We start from the raw sequence: 13,957 nt of genomic DNA on the forward strand, positions 1-13,957 counted from the left end.
AGACAATGGTGGAGGAGGTGGAAGGGGAGAGAAATAAGTAAAATAAATTAAAAAAATACATTAGAATACACAGCTAATTTGATTTCCCCTAAGACAGAATTATTGCAAGCTTTGGAAAATGATGTTTTGGTTGCTATGTTTGCAGTGGCTTCTACAGCACAGGGATCATGTCCACACAGGGTCCCTCCTCATCCAGCACCCCAGCTTAAGTGGAATGTGGGAGAGCCTCCACTGTCTCAGGAAGTGACGTGGCAGACCTGGTTTAAAAAAGTTACACAGCAAACTTCAGACGTCAAGTGCATCAGCCTTCAGCTCAGAGCTGGACCATGCCCAGGACCCCTTCACTGCATGGTGCACTGTGTGTCCATGACATCCCAGCCCAGGAAACAGGTTGTGTCACCCACAAGGCACAACACTGTGTCCGCTCACCCACAGGCTTGTGGGCACATGGGGGAGGCCAGAAACCCCCTGGAGGACCCCACCCCAGTACTTTCCCTTCTACCCCACGCTCAGCAGCAGGAATCACACACAAACACATTTGCGTGCTAACTCATATGCTAGACAGCTTGAAGTTCTTGCCTATGAAAATGAAATTTAGGGATTCCCACTCCTTGGCTGGGGCAGAGTAATAAGTTAGGGGTTGAAAAGGAAGAGCAGTGACAAGGAGAGGGAGAGTTTGGACTTTTATCTCTTTTTGATATATGCAAACAGAAACCTCAATTCTCAAGTTTTCCTGAACACAAACCAAAAATCCCACTCAACCCTTTGTCAGGAAAGAACTTTACTCAACCACCCACAGCCTCGCTGCCTGCAAGGCTGTCCAGCACAGCCTTCAGATGGCCTGGGAAACCCACGCAGAGCCCCAGCCCTTGGAAAACTTAGCAACCTCGTGAGGGCACTTCAGCCTCTGTGTCCCATAGTGGACATTTGTTGGCAAAGGTGGGAACTCGTCACATGCCAGCAGCCTCAGATGAAGACTGTTTGCGCAGGCGCACTTTGGTGGAGTCCCGTGCTGAGGGGGGCTCAGACTGACTGTTTTCCGGGGCATGGGCAGGGCCTGCTTGGTGGAACCGATCATGTGCCCTGAGGCCTCACCAGGGCTCTGTTTGCGCAGGCGCATTTAAACGAAGTCTTGTGCTGAGGAATAGAGTTTCATGAGTGAGGCTCAGTTTGATGTGCTTTCCAAGCCCTCCGGCAGAGCCCTCTTGGCGAGAACCAATCACTGCCCTGGAGAGTACCAAGAGGCCTGTTTACGCATGTGCATGAGAGTACTGTCCATCACTAAGGGGCGGAGCTTCGTGAGTGCTAGTGTGGCCCTCCACAGCCAGGGCAGGGCTTGGTTGGCAAGAACGGGTCACGTGCCCTGCCGCCTCCCTGGGAGCTTGTTTGCACAGGCGCACTGAGAACCCACGCGGCCCAAAGCGGTAAGCAGCTGCGCTTCCGTGAGGAAGGCTGAGTCCCTGGCGGCAGGTGGAGAGGGAAGCCTGGTTCCCGCAGCTGTGAGGGAGAGGGAAGGCTGAAGCGTGGCAGCCATGCAGGCGGAGGACGAAGGCGCAGGCGCTGTGGGTGAAGCGGCCTACCCTGAAGGCCAGGGTGCCATGGGTGACCCCGACCGCCATGAGGAGCCTGTGGGTCCTGACGACCAGGGCGACCCCAGCGGCCCTGATGGCCAGGGTGGCCCCGGCCGCCCCGTCTGCCAGAGCATCCCTGCTGACTCCGAAGGCTCGGGGGTCCCCAGCGGCCCTCGCAATCGCTCTGACCCCTGCGGCGCGGGAGGAGAGGGCGCTGGCGCCCGGGGTGCGCTCTGGGCCCCGCAGGCACCACGTGCCCTGGGGTCTGGAGGAGACGCAATGCTGATGGCTGGAGGAGCAGGAAGCCGCAGATTTCTGACCTTGTATCCTTTCCCAGGGGCCCCAAGGGACTGGCCAGGGCTGGCTCTAGGTGGCGGGGCTGCGATGGGTGCTGGTCTGGGGGATGAAGGGGGGATGCATGGGGGGTCGGAATGGGGAAGGAGGCAAGCTAGAGCTGGTGTGAGCTGACAGGAGGGCGGAGAGTGGGTCGCGTCCCAGGGACCAGGTGGCCCAGGTGAAGGCAGCAGAGGATGGTCCCTTAACCGCGCCTCCCCCAGCACCCTCACCATGCCCTTTGGGTCTGCACTGCAGGCGGAGATGGCCTGCAGGTCCCTGATGCTAAATTCCAACCGCCAAGGGCAAGCGGTTCAGAAGGAGTTCATCGTGAATGGCAGCGTCCTGGCTGTGTGAGTTCTGGACGGGGCCGGTTTGGAGGGTGGCGGCGGGTGTGGGGCCCATCTCACCCCGAGGAAGGTGGTCTGAGGAAGGTGGTCATGGAGACGGGGAGCCACCACAGGGTTGGGTCTCTGGAGGGAGCGTGGGGCCCCGGGCCTAGGGCAGCGTTCTCACCTTCTTCAACTTGATATTCGCCCCTCACATGTAGGAGATGGAGTGCCGAAGACCTTAGTATTCTCCGAATTGCCATCAACACCTTGTTCAACCAGCTCTCCCTGATCGTGTGGAACATCCAGCGCCTTGGGCCCCTGTTTCCGTGAAGCCTTGTCTGGGAGAAGAAATCTGAGACCTCCTTCCCCAGGGCATGGGCCCTGTAGGCCCTGACACTTTATTGTGCTCACCTAATGTGAGCTCCGGGCACACTTGTTTTGTGTGGCACTTAAATGTCTATTAACTGCATACAGTAAAGCTGAGTTGCTATTCCTTGTCTGAATTTCTTTTCATTTCCTGCACATTCAGATTGTATTACCTTGTCTTCAGGTCGAAGGGGTCGATCTGGAATTCAGGTATGCAAGTAATGCAGAGAAAATAAGGTAATTTAGAAAATGTGAAAGCATTTAAAATCAATTCTGTTCTGTCATTTAGCTTCAACCACTGTCAGTACCTTGGAATGTTTCCTTAGTTCAGTGATCAGATTTAAATATTAAATATATAACAACCATACTGTATGCTTGATAAAGTTTAGCATTAATTTTCCCTTATTTTTTCACTTAATATATGAGTTTTCCTCTTTCTAAAAATCAGTGGAATGGATGCATAAAAATACTTTATAATCTATTTGTTAATTAGTTAAATCGTTTCCAATTTTTCCCTATTATAGGTAAATATAAAATGCCATCCTTGTATATTTTTGCAAGAATGTCTACTTACTTTAGATTCCTAGAGGTAGAATTATTGAGTTAAATTAATTTTCTATTTATTTTCAGAGCTCTTGGTGTACAATATAAAATTCTTGTCCAGAAAATATACCTTCCACCAGAAGACTGGTTATAGGGGTTGATGAAGCCTGCTATGAGAAGGCCCTCTGTCGCCTCTCCCCCCATTCTGCCCCTTCTCCCTCGGGCCCAGCCACACTGGACTTCTAGTCCTTTTCTGAAGCACAGCAGGCCCACTCCTGCCTCAGGGCCTTTGCACTGGCTGTTTGCAGTCAGGCGCTCTCTTCCCCCAGGTTTCTACCTGGCTCACTCCCAGACCTCCAGGTCCTGCTCAGACACTTCCCTCTCAGCTAGGGCTTCCTGGCCACCCAATCGACAATGGTACCCACCTTCCCACCTGTCTTGACTCCCCCCTCATTGTACCCCAGCTCCTAGAGCAGTGCCTTCCTGCACAGAGCAGCTGGACACACTCACTCCTTCATCACGTCTCGCCAAGTAACATTTCCTCGACCCAGAACGATCCAGGTCTGTCCCAGCCCCACCTTCACCCTCCTTTTACAGGTGTAGGTGTCAGAGGTAGGCAGGTAGGTGCCCGTGGTGGGAGATGCAACTGGGACAGGAAGGAGCTGCCAAACTTTAAGGAGTCCTGGGAGCAACTGAAGCCCTGCAGGGGGGTGAGCAGAGGGGGACGTGACCTGCCTCACAGCTTTGCAGGATCCCTCTGCCTCCCCCGCTGAGAACAGGCTGAGGCGGCCAGGGTCGACGCAGGCAGACCAGCTATCCACGCAAGAGGAAACAGTGGCTGGGACCAGGGTGGGGACAGTGGAGCTGTGGAGAAGTGAGCAGATTGTGAAGAAATCCAGAAGGTCGAGCCAACAGGATGTGCTGAGGGACTGGACATGGCCTTGGACCTCCCCAGAATCCTGGGAAATGGCCCTTTCCCACACAGAGAGAGCCCAGCTCCACCGCATCCCAATGGTTCTCATCTCTCACCCCTGAGCCCCTCCAACTCCAGAGCTTTCTTCTCTTCTTCTCAGCCAGGGTGCACCCACTCCTGACAGGGCTCTCTGTCTGCGATTCCTCATTTCCACTCCCCCCTGACCCGACTCTCACTGCTGCCATCGGAGTGGTTCCTGTCCTGTCACTGAGACCTTCTTGGCCCCATTACCTGTCTAGTGAGCTTGTGGACACTTCTAGGTATACCCAGAGGAGGTGGGAGGAGATGTCTGTGGGTGGGAGTTTACCTGGGCCCGGAAGGGTCAGAACTCAAGAAATACCACCCAGGACAGGCAGGCAAAGCTGGGTGCTATGCCAATTCTGTACACTTTCCACTTGATGAGCATGTGTGTGTGCACGCGTGTGTATCACGTGGAAGATGCACATACAGATACCTAATACATGCATGTAGAACCATGTGTGTGGTGGGGAGAAGGCTCAGGGGCTCAGCAATCCTGGCCTCTGCAGGAGACTGGTCTGACCTGCCCACAGCTGACAGGTGAGTTTTTAAAGATACAGTTGACTTTGTCTGTGACCATACATGGGTGAGGCCGATGGAGGGAGAGTCACCACTTCCCGCGCCAGTAACTGATGAGAAGCCAGTGGGATTAGGAGTGCACTTGAGGAGGATGGGAGCCCTGCCCTGGGAGCCTGCAGGAGGGGGCTTATGGACTGGGGGACCTGGGCAGGAGCCCAGAAGGAAGCAGAGCAATCCTTCTGGGAGGACCTGCACCTCCAGCAGACCCAGACCTTCCTTTCCTCAAGCCTGGGGACTCGGGACGCCTCTTCCCTGGTGAGCAGCAGGAGTGGCATGACCAGAGAAGCCCTTGTGCCTACTGGTCACTGCAGCGTTTCAGGGCACTTGGCACTCCATCCAGGGATGCCCTTCCCACGGGCACAGGCAGTCTAGTGGGAGCTTGGCCTTCCACATGGCCCCAGAAGAGGGACACCAGGCAGCTTGGTGTGCGCAGGCTGTGCTTCCAGATCTACAACTTGGTGCACAGGCCCAGGTGGGGGCCTTGGGAATTTTCAGGGCAGAATGGAGAGGGGCAGGGGGGCCCAGGCAGAGCTGGCCACTGGTCCAGGGGGCCCAGGCAGTGCATCTCAGAGAAGGGACTCGAGGGGTGGTCACTATAAAATTAATCTCAACACTTTTCAAAGAGTTTGTATCAGAAAGTATTTGAATGTGGTGCAAGTAACATAGAAATCAATACCCAGAAGAAAACTCAAAGGAGAGAATTTTCATGTGAGCTTTTGTGCAGGGTATTAAAAGGAAGAGTATAACTTGAGATGTTTCTCTTTCCCAACAAAGAATAGGGAAGCTGGCATCCCTTTTGTAAAAATGACCTTTTATTTTGCCAGGTCAAGAAACAGGAACCTCTGAGTTAGTTGATTTGTTGTGGCAAATCCAGGAATTCTGAACCAGAGAAAGACACAAAAGAGGCATTCTAGAGAGGTGGGCAAACAGATTTATTATGTGTGGGGCCAGAGGAGAGTCAATCTCCAAATTCTGAACCCCGCTTTTCAGTTTCATAGGTTTATATAGAATTTCAGGTGTGATCAGATTAACGTTTGCTCATTGGCTAATGTGTTGCTAGGTGAAATTTTGCCAGTAGGGGGTTACAGAGGCAGAATGCAGCTGGAAGTTTGCAGAATGATTTATAGAAGGGGGGAGGTGATTGGAAAGCCACTCGTTTGATAGTTTGATATCTTTCTACTAGACCATGTTTTCACAGGCTGAATTACAGAAACAGGGCAGGAGTTGGTCACTTGATTTTCTCTTGCAAGGCCATGCCCTCACAGGCCGATCCACAGAAGTGGGGACAGGAGTGACTTGTTAGATACTTTTGTATGGTTATGCTTTTTGTTTCTCAACATTTTCTCTCTCTGATGCCCCTATACATTTTTTATAGTTTGTGTGTTACTCATGCTCAGTGGAAAAACAAGTTAAGGAAGTAAAGCATTCTAGAAGACACAAGTATGCTATTTAGATTAGTGTCCTTTCAGCTACACTCCACTTTCTGGGAATTGTAGCTGCCAGTCTCGTTCCAAACTGCCAGCTGAGCAGTCCGAAGAGGAGTAGGAACCAAAGAGAAGAGAAATTCATCTAGTCAGGTGATAGTGATAATTGGTGGGTCTGGGTAATTCAGATTTTCAAGGGATAGTCAGTTACAGGGTGTGTTGTCCTGTTGTTTTGTTTTTCTTGGAGTGTATCCTTTTAACCCTAGTATGATGAATCTAAGGGCCTGTACTTGAACCTTTGAGAGCAGTTTGAGGGCTCATCCAGGTAGGTTAGAGGGGCTCTTTTTCAGTTTGTTTTTTTACCCAAAGTATGTTTCCTAATGGGTTGGGATCCTGAGACAGGACAGTTTTGCTTATTTATGCTAAGATATTTTAACTGCTAGAGGATACAAGAATTCCCTTGAAGGTTTGAATAATTCGCTGTGGTTATTTAAACAGAACTTCAAAAGGTAAAATGCCTGAGGGTCCTGGGGTGCAGTCTGATTTAAAGAGGGCTAATGGGAGTAGATTTACTCACAGGAGGCCAGTTTTTTTTTTTCTTTTTTACAGACCTTGGCTAGGGTGGTTTTAAGAGTTTGATTTATGCATTTAATTTTCCCTGAGCTTTGGGGCCTATGTTCTGTGTGGAGTTTTTACTTAATTCCTAATGTTTGCTAGGTCTTGTTAAACGGCTGACCGGGCGTTGTTGCCGCTTATGGATAAAGGTATCCCGTGCCAGGGACGTGACTGTGGGCTGCCTCGCTCCTTCCAGTACCTTCTGAGGAGCGCTTCTTGACCCTGTTGAAGGGCCGCCCCTGAGCTGTGACAGTCCCAGGCCGGCTGGGCTTCCGGGGCCGCCTCTCGGGCCCTTTCCTCTGGCTCCAAGACACCTGCGCGGGCCTGTTCTCACCACCACTTTCTGGCCTCCGTGAGGATCCGGCGCCTCTCCTCTGTATTGACCAGGCTTAGGAGGCGTTGGCCGCAACCCTCCCAAGTGGGGCGGTGGGTGTGGAAAGTGGACTCCATGAGGTTGGTAAGAGCCTGGGGCTTTTCTGAATATGAAGGGGTGTGGTGATTCAGGTTTAAGAGATCTGCATTGTGAAAGGCTGATGAAACAGGATTGGCCTCCTGGGTTGGACAGTCCATTCTGCACTGATCTAGGCTGGGCCATGTTTAATGGAGGGCCATCTGAAGTGCAGGCTGTGTGAACCGAAGTTTTCTTGCCAAAGGGGTGTCAGGATCCCCCTCATGGGAGGCTGACGGGCCCAGGGAGACTGAAGGTGGAGGAGCCTCCGGGAGATCTGCTTACGGAGGCTCCAGGGCAGGAGATGGCCTGAAACAGCTGGAACATAAGGCAGGGTGAACTGTCTTCCTCCCGAGGTCCTCGTGGAATAATAGGCTTTCAAGGTCTGGCCACCTGCGCTACTAGGGCCCTGCTCTGACCCTTCCTTTCAGCACAGAATCGAACCTAATGGGGCAGGGTTTGGGCAATGTTTGACCAGGAATTGATGTGGGGAAACTGATCAGGGTGGCCAGGTCTTCAGTGACTGCCTGCCAAACTGCATGAACTTTCGCCGCCTCTAGGGTTTTCTCTGACGGCTAACTAAGACTAAACTTAGGTCACTCGAATTTGCACAGAATCCAGAGAGTTCTGGGGGACATAATCCCAGGAAAAGCCTTTTTTGAAGTTGTTTTTTTTTTAACATACACTCTATGACTGTGAGTTTGGACTGTGATGATCACATCCCTGAACTGGTGTCGCAGAACAAGCAAAGAAGGGGGGGCTCTCACGAGGCCACTCAGATGCCCATCAATCCGTGTCTCTCACAAGAACATAGACTCATTTTAGCTAAGGCATCCATGTAGAGTCCGAATTAGCCACTATGCCGTATGACGTAGCTGCGGAGTGCAGTTTGGGGTGCACTCGGACTCCATAGTGTACAACGTGGAGCCACAGACAGGATCAGCAGAGGCAAGCCTCTGTAGGCTCCATTCATTCACTCACTCAGAGGTTATACAGTCCCACCCAAGGGACTACTCTATCCTGGAATGTCGAATCTTGAGGTTTCAGAAGGTGATCAGTCTCCCCTTCTGTCCATAGACGGGCCTGACTGGGACTCAGAACCCTGCCTGACATCTGATATAATTCGAGTACAACCTCATTTCACTTCTACTAAATTGAACTATTTACAAACCTAGAGTCTTCACCGGAACTGAACTTAGTTTGGAGAAACAAGAAAACCTAGTTTTGATTCTGACATTTGGCTAATTATGAAATTTCTTAACAAATGAAAATCTCTACTCTGTCTTTCTATGAAGTAACAATGTGTTCAAATATTTGTAGTGAACTAAAGAGGTGACCATTTATCAAAATAATTACAATAGATAAAATAGTTAAATATTAAAAGAAATCTCTAAAAGTGTAGCAGAAAAATAGAAATTTCTCCAGTTTGGGGGTGATGTGGGCTATGGGTGACAGGCTCTTTGTCTCTTCAGAGATAATCTAAACTATCTGTGACTTGTGGGTGTGGGATGATGAAAGGCTGCAGTCCTGCCCTTGGGGAGCAGGAAACAGTTTAACAATGCAAGGTCTATAAACTTTAAGTATTCAGGGGAAATGCAAACCAAATAGGCTAAAGGCTTATCTAGAATGTCTGGAGTCCATGCTAAAAGCTTACCTAAGATGTGGAAGATATATATGCTAATTGAAGCCTATTGAGAACTGAAACAAAGGGACCATTTGGCCTTTCCTCAGGGTATAAAAGACATTTGAAAATCTTGTTCAGGGTTCGGGATTCAAACTGAAAGCTCCCAAGTCCCGCGGGCCCTCAATAAACCATTTTTCCTTCTCAAAATCATTCCTGAGTCCTGGCCTCTCTATACACAAATAATTGAGCCTCTCTCAAATTCTACAACAGGGGTAGGAAAAGCTATTGAAATCATAAACACAAGTGAAAAAATCCTAAAAGTAAAGTGATAAATTTGAAGCTATAAAATTTACAACCATAAACAGAAGGCCAAATACGAATTGGGGAAATATTTTACAATATAGGAGACAAAAGGTTAATATAGTCAATATATAAAGAACATATATGAATCAATAAGAAAAAGATGACTATAATACAAGAAGGGACAAGTCACATAAACAGTCATTTCACCAAAGAGAAAGACAATTGGCCAATAAAGAAGAAAAGAAAGACTGGATCTCGAAAGGACTTTAAAAACTAAAACACAGAGATAGAGATTTCTCTTACCAAATTGGTAACATATATTTTTAAAAAATAATATCTCTACTCTTGATAGGGTGAGGGGAAATAGTTTCATATACTTCTGTGGTCAATAGGAACAACCTTGCCAAAGGGCAGTTTTGTACAGGGATTTAAAAATCCAAATTCCCATTAACCTCATAATTATGCTGGCAATTTACGCGAAGCCTCTGAGTGTTGGCCCCTTTCCCGTCTCTCCGTCTCTCCGTGTGCTCCCCCATCATCTTGCCTTGTGTGGTGGTTTTTTGATTTCCACATCCACACCTGCAGCCTAAACTACTCCCTAAGCTCCTGACTCTTATATTCAGACTCAGCATCTCGACGTGGGTGTCTAATCGGTGTCTCTAGTTAACACATCTGTGGTAGAGACTTAATTGTCCCCAGTACTGGCTCTCCCTTTCCTGAACAATAGTATGCCTGCATGTTAGGAATACAGAACTGCACATTTTCTGGAGCTTGATGTGGTCATGGCATTAGGTTCTGGCCAATTGGATTGCGTGGCTGTGAAGGCTACTGCTGCTAAGAAGTGCTCCTAACAAAGGTGTCTGCACTTGTCATCATCATTCCCTCCCTTCTATTTTTTATTTCCCTTGGGGGGAGCGGTTCATTCACTGTTCTTTTTTTCATGTGAGATGTACTTGTTTCTCCTTAAGATCGATGGATCATTGATCTGCAGCCTCCTTTTTTCTCTAATATATACATTTAAGGTCTAAATTGCCCTCTCTGAGCAGATTTAGTTGCTATTGGCTACCACATGGTTTCAGATATAACATTTTCATAATCATTCAGTTAAAAGTATACTCAATTTCCACTGTGATTTCTCCTTTGATAACAGGATATTTTGAAGTATATCCTTAAATTTTAGACATTTTGAAGTTTTCTGGTTACTCGTATTCTTTCTAGCCTCATTGAACTCTGGTCAGAGAAAATATTCTGTATGATTTCATTACTTTGCAATTTGCTTTAGGTCTTAGCATACAGTTTGTTTGTGTAAATGGTCCATGTGCATTTAAAAAGAATATATTGTGTAGTTGTTTGGTACGGAATACGTGGGAGTAGGCGTATTTATTGCATTGTTCAACTATTCTGCATCCCTAGTGATCATTTTGTGTGCTTGTTTTACCAGTTACTAAGTGAGGCACCCTAACATCTCCATTAGGCATTTATCTAATTGTCCTTTTAGTTCTGTCATTTTTTACTTTTGAAGGGAAACTAATGAAATAAAAACATGTATAGAATAGTAAAGAGAAAAAAGCCAAAGTTGGTTCTTTGAGAGCAGTTAAATTTTTACAAGGTCAGTCCTGTCAGAGTGGCACTCATCTGCCCCCAACTCTGCCCCTTCCATCCTTTCCTCCCCTCTGCTCTGGCCCGGGAACTTGGCTCCAGGCCTGCTGACATCTCGAGCCCCACCCTCCCTGCAGCGCCTACGTGCTCCAAGCTCACTGACCTTCCCCAACCCGGCCACAGCCACTGACCTTCTGTGTGTCTTCTTCTAGAATTTATTCTTTTATCTTTTCAATTTCAATATGAACTTATACTTACAGAAAAGAAGCAAAGACAGTACAGAAGTTCCCATATAATTCTTACCCACTTTTTTTATTATTCATTTTTTTGAAAATATTACATTAAAAAAATATGAAGTCCCATTCAACCCCACCGCCCCCACCCCCCACTCCCCCCACAGCAACACTCTCTCCCATCATCATGACACATCCATTGCACCTGGTTAAGTATATCTCTTGGCATCGCTGCACCCCATAGTCAGTGGTCCACATCATAGCCCACACACTCCCACGTTCCATCCAGTGGTCCTGTAGTTGTCCCTGAAGTACCACCCAGGACAACTCCAAGTCCCGAATACGCCTCCCCATCTCATCTCTTCCTCCCATTCCCCGCACCCAGCAGCCACCATGGCCACCCTTCCCACAGCAATGCCACATTTTCTCTGTGGACATTGGATTGGTTGTGTCCATTGCACATCCATGTCAAGTGGGGGCTTAGAATCCACATGGATGCTGGATGCAATCCTCCTGCTTTCAGTTGTAGGCACTCTAGGCTCCATGGTGTGGTAGTTGACCTTCTTCAACTCCATGTTACCTGAGTGGGGTAAGTCAAATAAATCAGAGTGTAGGAACTGAAGTCTGTTGCGGCTCAGGACCTGGCTATCATATTGTCAGTCCAGAGATTCAAATCCCCTAAATATATCTTAAACCCCAACACCAACTACAATTCCAGTAAAGTAGCATGAAAGTCTTGTGAAAAGAGATTCCATCTGAGTCCAGTTCTATCACACAGAAACACCAGCTCCAAAGAAGGGCCATCTGACATGGCAGTGAACCCCGTCTGCCACGACCATAGAACCCGTGGGTCTCTTTAGCCCTCAAAAGAACCAATACCTGCGGTTGTATCTACTTTATCTGTCTCTGAGACTCTGCTCAGATGTGATTAAGGGCAATCCTTCTGACAACCTCCAGACTCTTTTTTAGAGACTCGTAGCCATATAAACTCATTTCTCCTTTCCATTTCCCCCTTACATTAAATTCTTACCCACTTTCAACTATTTTTAACATCTTGCATAATCATGATTTAGTGATGAAAACTAGGAAATTAACATTATACGATGCTGTTAACTAAATTCCAAACTTGACTAGAAAATCTTTTTAATCCCGGGGCAGTGTGTTTGGAAAAGGGTGGGGTGGAAAATAATGAAAAGAGCAATACTGAGCTGGCATTACTGCAAATGAAATTGTTGTAGAATTTGGATATTAAAAGTGATCCCCATGGTAACCACAAAGAAAATAATTTATAAGTCTACACAAAGAGAAATGAGAAGCTATCAACAGAGCTCCTTACAAAAGATTGTCTAAACAAAATGAAGACAGTAACGAAGGAAATGAGGGACAAAAATATAGAAGACATTCAATAAACAATTCACAAAATGACAGAAATAAATCTTGCTTTATTGGCAGTTTCTTAGGTATAAACAGATGAAAATTCCCAAACAAAAAGCATAAATTGGTAGAATATATTAAGTAAGATTCAACTACATGCTGTTTATAAGAGACTCACTTTAGAGGGAAACAAAAACGTAGATTGAATGCTAAAGTTGTAAAATATTTTACTGATTAGGAAACAAAAGTGAACTGAGATTACTATACTATCAGATGACATAGTCTTTAAGTTAAATAAGTTACAAGGGGCAAAAAGGACATTAAATATTGAAAAAATGGTCAATTCCATAAGAAGATATTGATGTGGGCTATGGGTGAAGGGCTCTTTGTCTCTTCAGAGATAAGTAAGTTGTTTGACTTGTGGGTGTGGAACGGTGGGGGGCTGCAGTCCTGCCCTTGGGGACTGGCAGGGGCTCCAGTCCCAGGAAATGTTTAACAATGCAAATGTTTAACAATGCGGGGGCTATAAACTTTAAGTATTTAGGGGAAATGCAAAAACCAAATGTGCTAAAGGCTTATCTAGAATGTCTGGAGTCCATGCTAAAAGCTTACCTAAGATGTGGAAGATATATGCTAATTGAAGCCTATTGAGAACTGAAACAAAGGGACCATTTGGCCTTTCCTCTCTGTATAAAAGACGTTTGAAAATCTTGTTCGGGGCTCGGGATTCAAACAGAAAGCTCCCGAGTCCGGCCGGCCGTCAATAAACCATTTTTCCTTCTCAAAATCATTGCTGAGTCCTGGCCTCTCTATACTCAAATAATTGAACTTCTCTTAAATTCCACAACATTTTTGGCGACCCAGATGGGACAATAAATGAAGGCCAGAGACGGTAGCATTTTGCTGCCCCTTCCAAATCCCCGAGGAATCCGGGAGGACTCGGGTGAACCCCAAATCTGGGCGCCCCTGGATTAAATTTAATCCAGAAAAGATGTGGGCTCCACCAGAATCTTCCCGACAAAATTGAGGGGCAATGGAAGGTCTGAAGAGAAAGATTCTGGGAACGAAAAAGAACTCCGAACATGGAAGAAGGTAAGACTCCCCGGGTGAGCACAGTCCGGAAGGCCCTAGCTTTAATTGCTAGGAAGGGGAGGCTGATCACCTCCCGAGAGAACCCTAGTAGCCCCAGAAGGCTGGGGGGAAGCCGTTCTCTCTAGGCTTGGGAAAAGGAGGAAAACCGGGGGAAAGCCCTGGTGTTTTGGGTTTGTCTAACTGCATGTTAGAATCTGGTACTGGTCTTATATCCACTAAAGGAGTGGAGTCTCGATTTTAATAGGAAGGGCTATTTATAGGTTCAAGTCCTAATGTCCTGGAAATTGGTCTAGATTAAGGAAAACAAAACTTGGTTACAGGAAAATGGATCGGCTTTTCTGGTGGAGCTTGGTCTGGGTGTAAAGTTTAAACAGTGGAAAAGTCTAGCTGAAATCTTTTGTTATGGTGCTAATTTGTGAATGAATTCGCTTTATACCAAATGTTAAGTGTTCTGAGGTTTGTGATGGCTGTGGGGGCAGCCATGGTGAAAATAAATATATAAACTTGTGGGTCAGATTAGTGACCTTTGT

At 47.3% G+C, this 13,957-nt stretch overlaps 1 pseudogene; it reads right to left on the reverse strand.

The window, feature by feature from the left end:
- Positions 1 to 3,651: 3,651 nt before the first annotated feature.
- LOC131277142 (seizure 6-like protein) overlaps positions 3,652 to 13,957 on the reverse strand; it is a 92,843-nt pseudogene continuing 82,537 nt past the window's right edge.

The sequence above is a fragment of the Dasypus novemcinctus genome, chromosome X (genome assembly GCF_030445035.2).
Source record: "Dasypus novemcinctus isolate mDasNov1 chromosome X, mDasNov1.1.hap2, whole genome shotgun sequence".
NCBI classification, from domain to species: Eukaryota; Metazoa; Chordata; class Mammalia; order Cingulata; family Dasypodidae; genus Dasypus; species Dasypus novemcinctus.